Raw genomic sequence first — 13029 nt, forward strand, 5'->3', positions numbered from 1 at the left:
TATGTAAACGGAAATGATCTTCATCAACAGATGTTTAAGGTCAGTGAAACCAGAGTGTTTCGTACAGGCAAGTGGTCCTCAGCAGGGAAATGACTTCTAAACAAGCATAAGATTCCTCTTTGTCTGAAAGTGAGTAATGATGCATAACTCATGCCACAATTTGAAAATTTCACATATTACCAGGGATTGTTTCTCCAGGAACATAATTGAAATACCTGTCTCATTTGTTCAGAATGCGCAGATACTTTGCCTTGTTGGGAGTCACTAAACGTTCACGGGAGCTTTTTCACGTTGGTTTTGTAAACAGCAAGGAAGCAAAAGGACCACATTTCCTGAGCAGACATTTAAATATATAACTTGATTATTAATTCAGTCAACTTATGGGTAATGCCTGTTATCTCTATAAATAGTTATAAAAAGCATATATATGTGCGAGAAGCAATGATGTGGAAAATGCTACAATAACAAACCTTATTACAGGAAAGAATTTTGAAATAACTTGCCAGGAGGGTAATGACCTCAATTAAATTTTATGTGGAATAATAATTGGTGATTTTAATAAACTAACTCTATTGCAAATCGCATATTTGATAATATAGTATTTTGGCATTTCTTATTTCCCTCTGGCTTGCATTTATATTAAATAAAAATCTTTGAGATAATCAAGGAAGATTTATAATTTAAAGTGCTTTTTCCTTCAACATAATCAAATAGATTTTAAATAGTTTTAAATTCAAAAGGAGGTAGAAAAGAATACTTAAAAATCTTCTTGGAGATTTGGAGATATTCTATCAGTGAGGGAAAATACTGGAATATAAAAATGTACAGTGAATATCGAAGTGACACGTGTAAGATGGGAGAAGTTAAATGCCACACTACTTAAAAACACTGGAATGTGAAATAAACATGTTTGGTGTGAATCATCTGAAAAGTACCAAATTGAAGTAACACTTTTGGTATGCATATAATCTATTCCCGTGTTTATATATCATCGTATGTACTTGAAAATTTTTTTGAGCAAAACTATTATTTTATAATGGTTGCACGTTTTTTAGTGCACTTCACATAAGTCATTCCCTCATATGTGGTTTTGAGGTGAGATAACTTCACAATTCAACTAGGAAAGGCTTTTGTTTCTATCACTACAAACAAAAAAAAATTCCTGTAAAACAGTGCTGAAATATATCATACTAGAGGACTGCTGTGCACACTTCAATGTTAAATTTAAATTAAGTTCAGAGCCGGCAAAACCCGCACTGTGATGTTCATTTTCTTTAGCCTTTAAAAATCCCTTGTACTGATTTTTCTGTTGCATGACGTGCATTTTATCCTGGTTCAGGGTGATGCCAGTAAGCCCACGGGGCAGAGCTTACTTCTGTTATTTGCGTCGCAGAGTTCTTAGTTCATGTTCGGTATTGTTAGCAACAATAATAATGAAGTAAGCTTGGAGTGAAATGAGCAGCAATCGGTAGCAAGCGTGTCTGAGGGGATACAAGAGATGTGTCAACACCCTGGTTTAAAAACACTGAACATGATCTCGCTGCCCACATATAAAATATTTCCAGAATCACTGACATTCACCAACTACTGTATTTCCATCGTGTGCTATCCTGCCATGTTTGTATCACATAATATCTTCTTTGCATGGTTCTGGTTTTACCAGCTCTATTTTGAGGAAGCATATGGCAATATTCCTAGCCAGAGTAAGTTGTCTGTGTCACTGAATAGGGTTTCCAGGCATTGAGTATGTCCGTGTGAACAAGTGAAATGTGGTGGGTAGCAAGTTACCTTCTAGAAGGCCCACTCTGGTGGTTCTCCTCTGGACACTAATTTACCAACTTCCTTCTTAAACATATCAGCAGAAACAACCATAATATTCTAGACATACACTGAGAAATGCAGACATGGGTGAGAGTCTTTTCTCCTTCTGTTTTGTATATTGGATATCGTAGTTACTAAGAATGCTTCCAGCTCTGTGAACTTATTTAGTAATCACATCTTGCTATTTGTATATGGAGTTTGTGGTCATTTCGTAGGCGTCGAGCACAGTCTCCAGGGAATTTAATGATCAACCTCAGTGCTGATGCGTCTATCAGAGTTAGCATGGCTGGGGCCATGGGAACCTCCAGTGGAGCTGGAGGTGTCGGAAGGTCAGTTAAGAGCAACTCAGATTTCTCTCCGGGGAATTTCGTAGGACATGTACTGCTTAGTTGTAGTAGCATTTGTAGAAGTACCAGAAAACCACACCATTATACACCATTGCGATGAAGGAAAGCTCTGGGCTCAGAGATTCTGTTTTAGTAAGTCAGGCAGTGAACGGGCGATCTAGTAATTCACCCTCATGTGGAACTTTAAACACAATTTCTAAATGTGTTGATATTAACAACTAATGCTTCGTTTTATTTCCAGAAAATAAAAACCTGTGATTGTTTAAAGTGAGGCATCAAATATAATCAGAAGGTTTTTTTTTTTTTAATGTACTATACTACACAGCTCCAGTAATCAAGACAGAATGGTACTGGCACTAAAACAGAAAGATAGATCCATGGAACAGGACAGAAAGCCCAGAGAGAAACGCACGCACATATGGTCACCTTATCTTTGATAAAGGAGGCAGGAATGTACAGTGGAGAAAGGACAGCCTCTTCAATAAGTGGTGCTGGGAAAACTGGACAGCTACATGTAAAAGAATGAAATGAGAACACTCCCTAACACCATACAGAAAAATAAACACAAAATGGATTAAAGACCTAAATGTAAGGCCAGACACTATCAAACTCTTAGAGGAAAACATAGGCAGAACACTCTATGACATAAATCACAGCAAGATCCTTTTGGACCCACCGCCTAGAGAAATGGAAATTAAAAATAAATAAACAAATGGGACCTAATGAAACTTAAAAGCTTTTGCACAGCAAAGGGAACCATAAACAAGATGAAAAGACAACCCTCAGAATGGGAGAAAATATATTCAAGTGAAACAACTGACAAAGGGTTAATCTCCAAAATATACAAGCAGCTCATGCAGCTCAATAGCAAAAGAACAAACAACCCAATCCAAAAATGGGCAGACGACCTAAACAGACATTTCTCCAAAGAAGATATACAGATTGCCGACAAACACATGAAAGAGTGCTCAACATCATTAATCATTAGATAAATGCAAATCAAAACTACAATGAGGTATCACCTCACACCAGTCAGAATGGCCATCATCAAAAAATCTACAAACAATAAATGCTGGAGAGGATGTGGAGAAAAGGGAACCCTCTTTCAGTGTTGGTGGGAATGTAAATTGATACAGCCACTATGGAGAACAGTATGGAGGTTCCTTAAAAAACTAAAAATAGAACTACCATACGCCCCAGCAATCCCACTACTGGGCATATACCCTGAGAAAACCATCATTCAAAAAGATTCATGTACCAAAATGTTCATTGCAGCTCTATTTCCAATAGCCAGGACATGGAAGCAACCTAAGTGTCCATCAACAGATGAATGGATAAAGAAGATGTGGCACATATATACAATGGAATATTACTCAGCCATAAAAAGAAATGAAATTGAGTTATTTGTAGTGAGGTGGATGGACCTAGAGTCTGTCATACAGAGCGAAGTAAGTCAGAAAGAGAAAAACAAATACCGTATGCTAAAACATATATATGGAATCTAAGGGGGAAAAAAAAGGTCATGAAGAACCTAGGGGCAAGACGGGAATAAAGACACAGACCTACTAGAGCATGGACTTGAGGATATGGGGAGGGGGAAGGGTAAGCTGGGACGAAGCGAGAGAGTGGCATGGACATATATACACTACCAAACGTAAAATAGCTAGCTAGTGGGAAGCAGCCACATAGCACAGGGAGATCAGCTCAGTGCTTTGTGACCACCTACATGGGTGGGATAGGGAGGGTGGGAGCAAGACCAAGAGGGAGGGGATATGGGGATATCTGTTTATGTGTAGCTAATTCACTTTGTTATAAAGCAGAAACTAACACACCATTGTAAAGCAATTATACTCCAATAAAGATGTTAAAAAAAAAGACTCAGCAACATCATAGGGATGCAGATTATATACATACATATGTGTGTATATACATGTATGAAATGTATTTTTAAAATCATGAATGCATCTTAAACAAGGCTGACATAACATTAATTTTAAGCAAAATTATGGTAATTTTTGTATTTCAGAGATCAATTTCAAAATGTTGGAAGACAAACCTGTGTTTGAATTCTACCTCTGCTTACTGCTAGCTTAAGCAAATTTTTTTAACATGTTTATTGGAGTATAATTGCTTTACAGTGGTGTGTTAGTTTCTGCTATATAACAAAGTGAATCAGCTATATGTATACATATATCCCCATATCCCCTCCCTCTTGCGTCTCCCTCCCACCCTCCCTCTCTCACCCCAAATTATTTTCTTTTATTGCTCTTTTTCTTAATTGAAGTATAGTTGATTTACAATGTGTACCAATCTCTGCTGTACAGCAAAGTGACTCCGTTTTACACATATATGCATTCTTTTTTTGAATATTCTTGGATTTATCCCAAGAGATTGGATATAATTCCCCGTACTATACAGTAGGACCTTGTTATTTATCCAAGCAAATTCTTTAAATGTTGTTAGCCTCAGTTTTCTCATCTCTAAAATGGTACCATTCGTATCTACCTACTGAGATTAAGGATTGAGTAAAATAAGGACTGAAAGTGCTTAACTCAGCCTGGCAAAGAATAAGGTCTCAAACGTCATAGCTATTGTAATTGTTAGAATATATATATTTTTCAATCCTGAAGAGACACTTAATAATATGGCACCTCTGAGACTATCCAGAGCTTAAGAAACAGCTTGATTTAAAAAAAAAAAAAAAAAAGTCTCTTAAAGTTGGTTCTAAACTTTCTAGCTGCTCACAGCTTCCCTGTCTCGGTCCCAGTGCAGCTGTCTACTTCTCTGATAATTTTTATAGCTGATAAACTCTATGCCACATGTTTCTCTTTCCTCTGCTGCTGTCTTTGAATTTGGTCACAGCAGAAGGACACGTCTGTTACATTTCTGGTTTTCCATGCTGCATGGGGGTTCTCACCAAATCTGGAGATTACAGTGAAAAACCACGGGGCCCAGAGCTGAGACTCGTCCTTGGGAAGGGTCAGCAATTGCAAGCTTCTCTCCACCTGACCACCTCTATCTGCTCGTTGTACGTTTGTCTTAGTATATCGTTCTCGCTCCAAGTGGCCCCTCCAATGCCACCGTATTATTTTACAGGTACATTTAATAACATCCTAACTTAACCTTCTTCAGATTGGAATGAACAGAGATCTACACATTTTACCGAGCCCTCTTAAACATAGTTTGCATGTGAAATATTTCGGACATTGACACTATGTAGAGAATAATGAACCCCACCTCCCACGCCCAGTAATTGTTATGATGTTGCCACTCTTGCTTCACATGGGCTCCTTCCCCCACTTATTTTTTGCCAAAGCAAGTCCTAGACATCTTACCAATATTCTCCTACATACTGCTGTGCGATCCTAAAAAACAGAGATGTTTTGTTACGTAACCACACTTAGCTACATTTATAGTGTATCCTAGTATCTTCTGATACACAGCTCACATCCAATGTCTCCAGTTGTCTTAAAAATATCTCTTTATAGTCAGTCTGTTTGCCTGATGATCCCGATACGGTCCACATGTTACATTTATTTGCAGTGTTGAGTAAGTGTCCCTTCTCTCCTTTTTTCTCAGGCCATTGACTTTTCGAAGAAACCAGATCAGTTATTCTGTAAGAATTTCACACGTTTTGAATTTCTCTTCCTTGCTTGGTAGTGTTAGCTCGTTTCGTTTCTCTCTTGTATTTCTTAGAAGTTGGAAAATAGCTCTGTTGTCTAGATTAAACCTAGGGTCAACTTTTTTTGTGAATAATTACTTTACATTTTGAAAACTGAAGAATGTTTTAAGTCAGGGATAGTATCTGTCATCACAGAGTCAAACTCATGAATACCAACCAGTAATAATTCAGTGTGTATGGTCACATGTACCTATGGCAATATGATCTTTACAATGATGAGAGAAGTATGTGTGTGTGTATATGTATATGTGTGTATGTGTGTAAATGTAAATAAGATATTTTTCCTTTCTATTTTTGGAGGAATACATTGTCTCTTAACTTTATCCATGCCTATTTTTGAGGAGAAAGAAATAAAAAAATTTCCCCTCATGTTGTTCATTCATCCAGTCATTCAGCATCATGCACTGAGTTTTGACTTTAGCTAACTGCTAAACACAAAAAGACAAATGAGACTTGTTCCTTAGCTATAAGAAAATTACAGTCATATGATAATGAAGCTTCTTATCATAGAACTTGTTTCCCAGGGGCCTAAAGCAGTAGGATTATATACCAACTGTGTTCTACAAAACAATGTAAAAAAAAAAAGACATTTCTGGGCTTCCCTGGTGGCGCAGTGGTTGAGAGTCCGCCTGCCGATGCAGGGGACACGGGTTCGTGCCCCGATCCCGGAAGATCCCACATGCCGCGGAGCGGCTGGGCCCGCGAGCCATGGCCGCGGAGCCTGTGTGTCCGGAGCCTGTGCTCCGCAACGGGAGAGGCCACAGCAGTGAGAGGCCCGCGTACAGAAAAAAAAAAAAAAAAAAAAAAAAAAAAAAAAAAAAAGACATTTCTGATAAAGCTTATTATACTTCTAACTGTATGTGTGTAAACATCATGATAAAGCAATCAGTTGAAAAGGGGATGATTGATTGATTAAACCAACTGTTTGGTCTGTATTCCATGACAAATATTTTTAGTATATATTCTGGTTCCTGGAACACTGTATTAGTAAATATTTGTTGGATGTATTATTGAATAAATTTTTCTTGTGTTGTAAGTTAAAGAGATATAATCTAAGAAAATTTAAGATAGACATATTCTAAAGTATCTGTTACTAAACTTTGCTTTATATTTGCATAAAATTGGCCTAAATCAGATGATTCAGTACAAGAACTGCACGTCACTTATGGAAAGTAGTATCAAGGTAGGTATTCCAGGAGTTTAAGTCTTAGTAAGAAAGAAAATCCTTATCCTCAATGAATTTTCAATTGAGTAGTACAAAATAAGCCAAGTACATTGAAAAATATGTAACGTTCTATACTTTCCAAAGTTTTAACATAATCTAAAATACAGAAAGTGTATGCTAAATATCATAACCTACGTAAAGTGTAAACACAAATTTATTGTAGTATAAACAGGAAGAACTAACAATCATTTAGAATGATAAGAAAAGCTTCCTGAAAAAGTCTGAAGTAGAGATTCTTTGAAGCACAGATACAATTTCAGTGGGATAAATATTCTGGTATATTCAGGTGCTCATGGGTTTCTCAGGAAATACCAGATGTCTTAATTATACTGGAACATGAGGATCATGAAGGTACATCCTAAATAATGAGATGTTAATTGTCATCAGGGGTCCTTTCTAAAAGACCTAAGTGGCTTTAGGAAGTAGACAGTGTGGGACCATTAAAAATTTCCAAATTGGAGGTTAGTGCATCAGAATCAGTAATTTTGGTGAACTCATCTGTAGGCAATTAAAAAAAAAATTCATGGAAGCAATCAGGACCCTAGGTGGGGGGAGGGAGGGAGTTATAGGTTGCATCATTCCTGGTCATCTTCTGGAGTAATTCAATGCAGAATTTGCAGCCAGTGCTTACAGGGTTCCTGTATCTCACAGGTAGCACCTGCTAATACCTCACAACCTACATCTTCGTGATACCTGTTAGAATCAGCCATTTTTACAGCTTCACCCTGAACCCATGGTTTTGCACTCAGCATCTGTATCCAGATCCACTGTGTATGATGGTCAGCTGACTTACTACACAGCCCTCCTATCTGAGGAAGCAAGTGGTAGCTGAAATGGTAGCCCATAGTTCACTCACCTGAGCCTTACCTGTGGCACAGGGTCATGACCATCTCTTAAAAGGCAGAACGTTTGTGAATTCATTCAAGTTGCTGAACGGGCCATCTGTGTCTCTGCCTATCCTCCACGGCTGCTCCATTCCTCCAGTGCTGGGGTCCTTTTAAATGTTATTTGTTAACACTATATTGGGTCAACATCATGAGAACTGAAAATTAAGCAAACAAAAAACATGTTTGCTGCTGTGCTGCAGTCCGTGGGCTGCCAGTTTTGACCCCTGATTGAGAGACTTCAACCTAGGAAAAGTGTGAGGCAGAGAAATAATAAACTGTGTAGAGGAGCTGCTTAGAAAGTGAGTGAATAGAAGTCCATTTTGAAATATGTTAATAAAAAGGGCAAGTGGAAATGGCAGATAGGCCACTGGAAATGCATTCAGAGCTGTGGACGAGAGAGAGAAACCTATGGAAATACAGTGAAGTGTCACAAGTATGAAGATTAGAGTTGCAACCCTAGATAAGACAATAAAAACAACAAGGAAGAAAACGTATGCAGAGATGAATATAAATTTTAGCACATTGGTTGTTTGCTAATATACAGTTCAGGAAAAGCAAAACTACCAGGAATTGGTAAGCAAAAATACAAACAATCGAAATTGTGGTTTCTGGTCAGGCTGTTAAATGTTCCTCACTATTTTCACACATCCTGACTTAAATCTCCTCTAATATGATTGTGTTAAATAAAAGATATAAGGCTTTGAGAAAGAATAGAAACTCATACTAACAAAGTATTGCATTGTTAGGTATTTTCAAATCTACACACCAAACATCTTACTTGGCTATGGACTATAGTATGTTTTTTAACTTAGCCTTTGGCTTAAGTTCACATTGTTTCTTTAGCATGAAAGCAAACTTTGAAAAAAGCAAAGGTTATCTTCATAACTCCACTTTTTTTTCAAAAGATAAGTATTTCAAATGTCTTGCAAGATTACTTTTATTCATAATATATGTACAGCTTTTAATCCTTGAAATAAATATTTATAAAATTGAAATATGAGTAAAACAATTTAAATAAGAAAAATGTGAGAGTCTTGTTGAGTGTTTTCTTTTTTTTTTTTAATAGTCCAAATCAACCATCTAACCAACCAAAAGGGTGTAAGGGGGGGGGGAAAGTATCCTTTTTTCCTCCATTTTCTTCTTTTGAGTACCTTTGGGGGAAAAAAAGGATTTTGAAGATAAATGGGCATTTTTTCTCCAAGAAATGAACACTTTTCCTTGCTTCTTTTGATTAATGAATTCAAGAGAAAGGCCTACAGTACCAAAATGTGAATCAGTTTAAATCATGGAGGATCAACTTTCTGGGTTTGGTTACTACCACTTGCAGCGTTGTGTGTTACCACTGGGAGGTAAGATTGCTAAAGAAAAGAGGGATCTTAGTTAATTATTTACATTTTGCTGAGATATCCTACTATTTTTAAAACTTTATTTTTTAGAGGAGTTTTAGGTTCACTGAAAAATTGAGAGGAAGGTACAGATATTTCCCATATATCACCTGTTACCACACATGTATTGCCTTCCCCCATTATTAAGATCCTCTGCCAGACTGGAACTTGAGTGACAGTTGATGTACCTACAGTGATACATCCACATTAGGGTTCACTCTTGGTGTTTTACATTATACGGCTTTGGGCAAATGTATAATGACATGTCTCCATCATTACAGTATCCTACAGAGTAGTTTCATTGTCCTAAGAATCCTTTGTGTTTTGCCTATTCATCCCACTTTTTATCCCCAATCCCTGGCAACCACTGATCTTTTACTTCATAGTTTTGCCTTTTCCAAAGCATCATATAGTTGGGATCGTACAGGGTGTCGCATTTTCAGGTTGGCTTCTTTCACGTAGCAGTATGCCTTTAAGTTCCTCCATGTCTTTTCGTGGCTTGATAGCTCATTTCTTTTCAGCGCTAAGCAGTTTTCTTCTGTCTCAATGTACTGCAGTTTATTGATCCATTCATCTGCTCAAGGACATCTTGGTTGCTTCCAATTTTGGGCATTTATGAACAAAACTGCTATAAACATGTACATGCAGTCTTTTTATGTAGACATAAGTTTTCAACTCCTTTGAGTAAATACCAATGATCATAATTGTTGGATCATATGATAAGAGTATGTTTAGTTTTGTAAGAAACCACCAAACAGTCCTCCAAAGTGGCTGAACCATGTTGCATTCTCACCAACAAAGTATGAAAGTTGCTGTTACTTCAGGTCCTCACCAGCATTTGGTTTTGTCATTGTTCTGGATTTTGGCCGTTCTATTACGTATGCGGTGGTATTTCATTGTTACTTTAATTTGCATTTCCCTGATGACTTGTGATGCAGAGCATGTTTTTATATGCTTATTTGACATCTGTATATCTTCTGTGGTTAGGTGTCTGTTAAAGTCTTTGGCTCACTTTTTAATTGATTTGTTTTCTTATTGAGATAGAAGAGTCCTTTGTATATTTTGGTAACAGTCCTTTATCAGATGTGGCGTTTACAGATATTTTCTCCCAGTCTGTGGGTTGTCATCTTCTCATTTTCTCGACATTGTCTTTCACAGAAGTTTTAATTTTAATTAAGTCCCACTTATCAATTATTTCTTTTGTCAATCACGCCTTGGTGTTACACTGAAAAGGTCATTGCCATAGTCAAGGTCATCTTGATTTTCTCCTATATTATTTTCTAGGATTTTTATAGTTTTGTGTTTTACATTTAGGACCATAACCCATTTTGAATTAATTTTTGTGAAGGGTGTAAGGTGTGTCTAGATACTTCTTTTTTTTTTTTGCCTATGAATGTCTAGTTCTAGCACCATTTGTTGAAAAGACTGTTGCTTTGTCAAAAATCAGTTGACTGTATTCATGTGGGTATATTTCTGGGCCCTCTATTCTGTCCCATACAAATATTTCTTAGAAAATCAGCTCTTTATTTCATGGTCTTAAATATTTGTCATAGTGTTTTGCTATTTAAAAGGATAAACAGCATTCCACATCAATTAAGGGAAATAATATTAAGATGTGTATTATACAAGTTTGAGTGGCTAAATAGTATAAGTCAGTTTGTAGTGTGGTCTATCTAGTGAGTTTTGATAAATGAAGTAATACTGAAAGCAGATCTTAAAGGGCAAGTAAAAATTCACATTCATTTCATTCATTCGTCAAAAACTTGCTGAACCCCTCCAGATATTAAGTGTTAGATGAATTACTAAGGATACCAGTGTCAGTCAAACAGGTCGAGTCCCTGTCCTCGTAAAGCTTACATTCATGAACAAGAAGCAGACAATAAATAAGTTACATATGATGTTAGGTGTTGATAAGGACCATAGAGACAAAACTACCCACTGTTCACATAAATAGTTGTGGACATAATGGTGTTTTATAAAGGGTGGTCTGGAAGGCTCTCTGAGGAGGTGACACTGAGAGGAGAGAGGAAACCTGCAAATAGGGGTGGGCATTCCAGGCAGAGAAAACTGCAAAGGTCAAGGCCATGAGACAGGAACACACTTGATATTTTTGAGGAAACATGTGGAGGTCAGTGAACTATGGTGCAGTAAATGAATGATTGAATGAATGAATACATGGAAGAAGGTGTAGGGAATGTGGTCAGAGCCGTAACCGAGGGCCGATCCAGCAGGGTCTTCACTGAGAAGACTGCTGCCGAAGCGGGGTTGAAGCGGAAGGGCTAGGGTGCAGGGAGATTTGTAAACAGGAAGAATAATGGTATGTTTGAAGATTTTCAAGCAGTTTTCATGACTGTTGCAGTAAAGGAAAGGGTAAAGAAATAACAATGTGTAGATTTTAAACAGCTTTAGAGGGGGAGCCATGCAAAATGTTTGAGCAGAAATATGAAGTGTCACATTTGATTTTGCAGGATTACTGTTAGTAGAATGGAGAATCAGTTCAAGGGACAAGCCTGGAGGTCAGGAAACCAGCTGGGAGACTATTATAGTAAATAAATGATCAGAGTTGGGACAGAAAGGTGACATTAAACAGTGTTAAACAGTATAATCTTCTGATCAGCGAAACCACATTGTAAGGTTCTAACCGGCAAAAACATGAATTTCTTAGTATCAGTACCTCACATATAAAAAGTGATCAATATATACTGGAAGAAAATGGTTGGCTTAATTTGAAATGTGTATTAAATAAAAAAGATGGTGAGACCCTTACGTAATCACAGAGAAATATTACTGCTGTAGGAAAAAAATAAAATGTAAGTTTCTGTTAAAATATACACATTGATAGAGGAAGAAAATTCTAAGACACTGGGAAAGAGTATACTAGCATGATTTCTACCAAAATTGGTGCAAATTGACAGTAAATGAATGTACTGAAATTTGTGTTGTCTTGAAACAGAAGAATTCTGACACCTTAGCAGTCAGTGTTGTTCAAGGTAACGGGGGAAATAAATTTTTGCTTAGTTGGATCAAGTACAATGCTAATGAAGACTTAGGAAGAAACCCTGCTGGTCCTTGTAATCCATCAAATAATTCTACATAACTTGATGCCTTTATACAAGGCCTTTGCCATCCCCTCAGGCAGAGTAAAAATCACTTGGAAACATTTCATGGAAGGGTAACACAAACAATTAAGGTGTAATATGGCTAAATGACAGTTTAAAAACACTTAAAAGTCTTAATTGAAATGCAAATACTTCTAAGACTGGCTTGAGGTGGTAGAAGAATTACTTAGATTAATGTGAGTAAAATAAGAGATAATGACATGAAATTAAGTAAATCAGGCTGACCCTAGAGTTTGTGGATCATCAAATATACAAATGACAAGGTTAAAATCACTATTTCTTTGGAAGGTTTAAGTATAAAGATTTACTACTGAATGTTCCGGGGAGGGGGGGAATCCTTTAGCCTATAAAATAATAAGCATATTTAAACTCTTAAAATTATCCCTCCAAGTGACACAATACAGAAACGTTTATACTTTAAATATGAATATTTTCCTTTAGTAGTTTATCGGTGAGACAACTTGAATCATTGGGATGTGAGTTTAAAATGCTCAGGAACACAAGGTTGCTAATAACCTCGAAGTGAGAGGCCTGCGTACCACAAAAAAAAAAGAAAGAAAGAA

The sequence above is a fragment of the Mesoplodon mirus genome (assembly GCF_964341445.2).
Source record: "Mesoplodon mirus genome assembly, chromosome: 20".
NCBI classification, from domain to species: domain Eukaryota; kingdom Metazoa; phylum Chordata; class Mammalia; order Artiodactyla; family Ziphiidae; genus Mesoplodon; species Mesoplodon mirus.